A 3,307-nucleotide genomic window follows, 5' to 3' on the forward strand; every position below is an offset into this window, starting at 1 on the left:
CGGCTTATGAAGATTGTTGGACTGCACTTCAATGGGTGGCTTCACATGCAACCAGCCATGGAAGAGATTTGGAAAATCAAGAGTCTTGGTTGGTTAATTTTGAATTTGGTTGAATTCCCCATGTATATTTAATAATATTGAACATCCTAACAAATCTTGTCTCAAAGAGTCATAACTTTTTTTATACCCTAACTGACATTGGCCTCATGTTCATTTCTAAATCGTTTGCGTCTCTCCCCAAGAGCACCATTATAGTTATAAATGTTTGTCAGATGTTTCCTATCAACCTTTAAGTGCTTCATTTCCTAAACTCAAAGTTTCCCAAACATATAACCACATATGTTGAGCACCACCTCAATTAACTTAATCTATAGTCTTTTGACGATCCACTAGTCCACGGGATAATCTCCCATCGGACCATACCTTACATGGACCATTCATTCMCATCTCAATTCCYAAAAAGGAAATACAATATATCACCAATAACTTGATTGTGAGTTTTCATAATAGCAAATTACTCCAATAAAAATCTTATGTTGCATTCATATTCTTAATCCCATGATTTAAACTTAGGATATCTTATTTTGCTTAAACCCTTTTCCTTTTATTAAAAAAAACCAAACTTATATACCCTTTGATCCCCCTTCACTTAATTCCAATCTAGGCTAATAGTAACCTAGCTCATCCAATTTGCATCCTTTAATACCCTCCCAGTTTAAGCTTAGGCTATCACTAACCTAATTCCCTTAAACTAAGGCTCTGATACCAACTTGTAACACCCTCATTTTCACTATGAGTTGTGTCACATAATTCTCATTAAATAACAATAAATAACCCCAAAATATAGTGGCTAATAAAACCTTATTACAATGGAAGTCTTACAAATTCAATTAAAATTAATAACTCAACGCTAACCCGTCCCATACCGAGTTACATTACAAAATGAGTTTAAGCATAAACTTAACCATCCGAAATATAACAATAATATAATTATCTAGGAGAGAACCTCGCTCTTGTCCACCCTTGAACCTCTTGCACCTGGGATGCATACTAATAGTCAGCTTTATAAAGCTCGGTGAGTTCATGGTTTTTGTGCACAATCATACACACCTCATCATGCATAGAACAAACAATGCCCCAAATAAAATAATATGCACATTTGTTTCAAACCTTTTTGAAATAATAATGAGATCTCTTAATTTCTCGTCAGGTTAAGGTCTTACCGTCATTGGCACTTCCCGGGTTACACGGCTATCCCTTGTCCAGTCACCCATCCCTAGGATGTGCCATCCCTATGACTTTTGACCTCTTCCCATACCCGACAAAAATATTAACCCGTTTATAACATGCTCATTAATGTTTAAAAACACGTAAACAAATAGCATGCAACCCACAATGATAATTCATATACATGTAATAAACCCATAAACATGTACATAAAAAAATAATGTAATGCTCAAATAATTAGTACGTAAGCATGCATCCCAATTAAAATCTCATGAAGACTCACCTGAATAGCTCTGTTTGGCTAAACCTCGTCCCTGAGTAATATCCTATAACATGTAATTATATTTCAATAATTAGAGTATTCACATTTCCCCAAAAAGTTAACCCGAAAATCAAATGGGTCAACCTTAGGGTGGGCATGGTCAACGGGTCAACCCCAAGCATACCTCGTCGCCATATACCCCCCTCCCCAATGGAATTTTTCRTATCCAAAATAAATAACGACGTATTAAACCCAACATTTAATTATATACGATTCTCGTTATAAAAATGTCCGATCCCACAATTATCTAGTCACAACTCCCAAAATAAGTTATTAAATTATTTCTTATAATTTAAATTTGAAACTCCAATTAATTAATAACTTTTACAATTGATGTCCAAATTTTGACCAACTTAATCGAAACATCCCGATTTATTTCGATTAATCCAAGTAAATAAACGAGCCTAAAATATCTTTTCAACAAAATCTTATATACAATATTAATCCCAAATCATATCCAAATTTACAGCCCCTACGGTTCAATATTAAACTCGTATTTTGAGTTTTTGTACCCGAATCTCGTCGAGCCGCCGCCACAGCAGCTTCTAGCCTAAACCGCTCGACATACAAGTCACCATAGCCCACGAGACTTGTACCAACAGAAAGGTAATTGAAAAATGAAGCCAACCATATACTATACATCAATTTTGGTTGAGCATTTTACCTCCAATCGCCGTTTTTGTGCGGAATGACCCTATGCCGCTTCAAACTCGATATCTCTCTCGTTTCTTGATGAAATCTAAAAATTCCAAAGATGTTTACTCCCTTACATCTTTAGGAATGTCTCCACAAAATTTCAGCCGAAAACTCCAATTTATAGATGGTCAAACGGTCTCTAGAATAGGAAAAACGTGAATTTGGGRAATGATTTCCCAAATCTCATCACTTCCAAATTAATTTTCTACTTTTGGCAGAAATAGTCCCTTTTGTTTTTCTTTCTGCATTTTCATCTCAAATCAATTAAATTCAAAATGTTTTATTTTATTTTTTTATTGATTTTATTTATATCATATTTTTCGATTATCGACACTTTAATCCCGTATGTCGTTTACTCTTTAAATTTTAACCCTTAACATTTATTTATTTTACGAATAATAAATTTTTAGGGTATTACATCAATTACATAAAGATGAAGTGATGATCAGATGAAGATGATGACAAAGATGGATTTTATGGTTTCGATTTAGTTTGATGATTAGAGCTAAAGTGAGAAGAAGATGATGATTTAAAACAATAATCAAATAGGTTAATAAGAATTTAGGAAATAATTAAGGTTAGAAATAATTACTCAGTTAAGACTTATCGGGTAGGAGTCTTCTTCCCTTATTAACCGTGTAAGATTCTCAATACTAGTCATACTCACTAGTAATGTATGTGACATCAAGTATGTTCTTACCCATTAAGCATTAGTAAAAGACCGCACTAGTTTCATACGTGTTTGATTGGTAGGGAATGAAATTCAATTAATATTCATTTTTTATAAGCATAAAATTGACCTATTTTCTAAATTTATTTAAAAAAAAATCTGATGTAGTGAAAAGTTATCCAAAGTTGATTACTTTATTACTCCACTTTAGTTGGATTCCATTAGACTACACATAACCAAAATAACTTTTATCAGTTTGTCTCTAACATCCTATAAATTAACTTATTTTCCTTTTCCAATATCCTTTTGGTTTGTGAAATTTGATGGAATTTAGGATTAAATTTAGTTGGAATCTTGTGTTTGATTTAAATAAAAAGTTCCTAAATTGAAAT

At 32.9% G+C, this 3,307-nt stretch overlaps 1 long non-coding RNA gene across 1 annotated transcript; it reads right to left on the reverse strand.

Moving 5' to 3' along the window:
• Window positions 1-970: 970 nt before the first annotated feature.
• Window positions 971-2,282, reverse strand: LOC112516744. Its single transcript, XR_003069620.1, has 3 exons — window positions 2,214-2,282; window positions 1,511-1,553; window positions 971-1,038 (listed from the first exon to the last, which is right to left on the reverse strand). It is a non-coding gene; the product is annotated as an uncharacterized LOC112516744 (long non-coding RNA).
• Between the last annotated feature and the right edge of the window lie 1,025 nt (window positions 2,283-3,307).

Source organism: Cynara cardunculus (assembly GCF_001531365.2).
Source record: "Cynara cardunculus var. scolymus isolate 2C chromosome LG 8, CcrdV1, whole genome shotgun sequence".
NCBI lineage: Eukaryota > Viridiplantae > Streptophyta > Magnoliopsida > Asterales > Asteraceae > Cynara > Cynara cardunculus.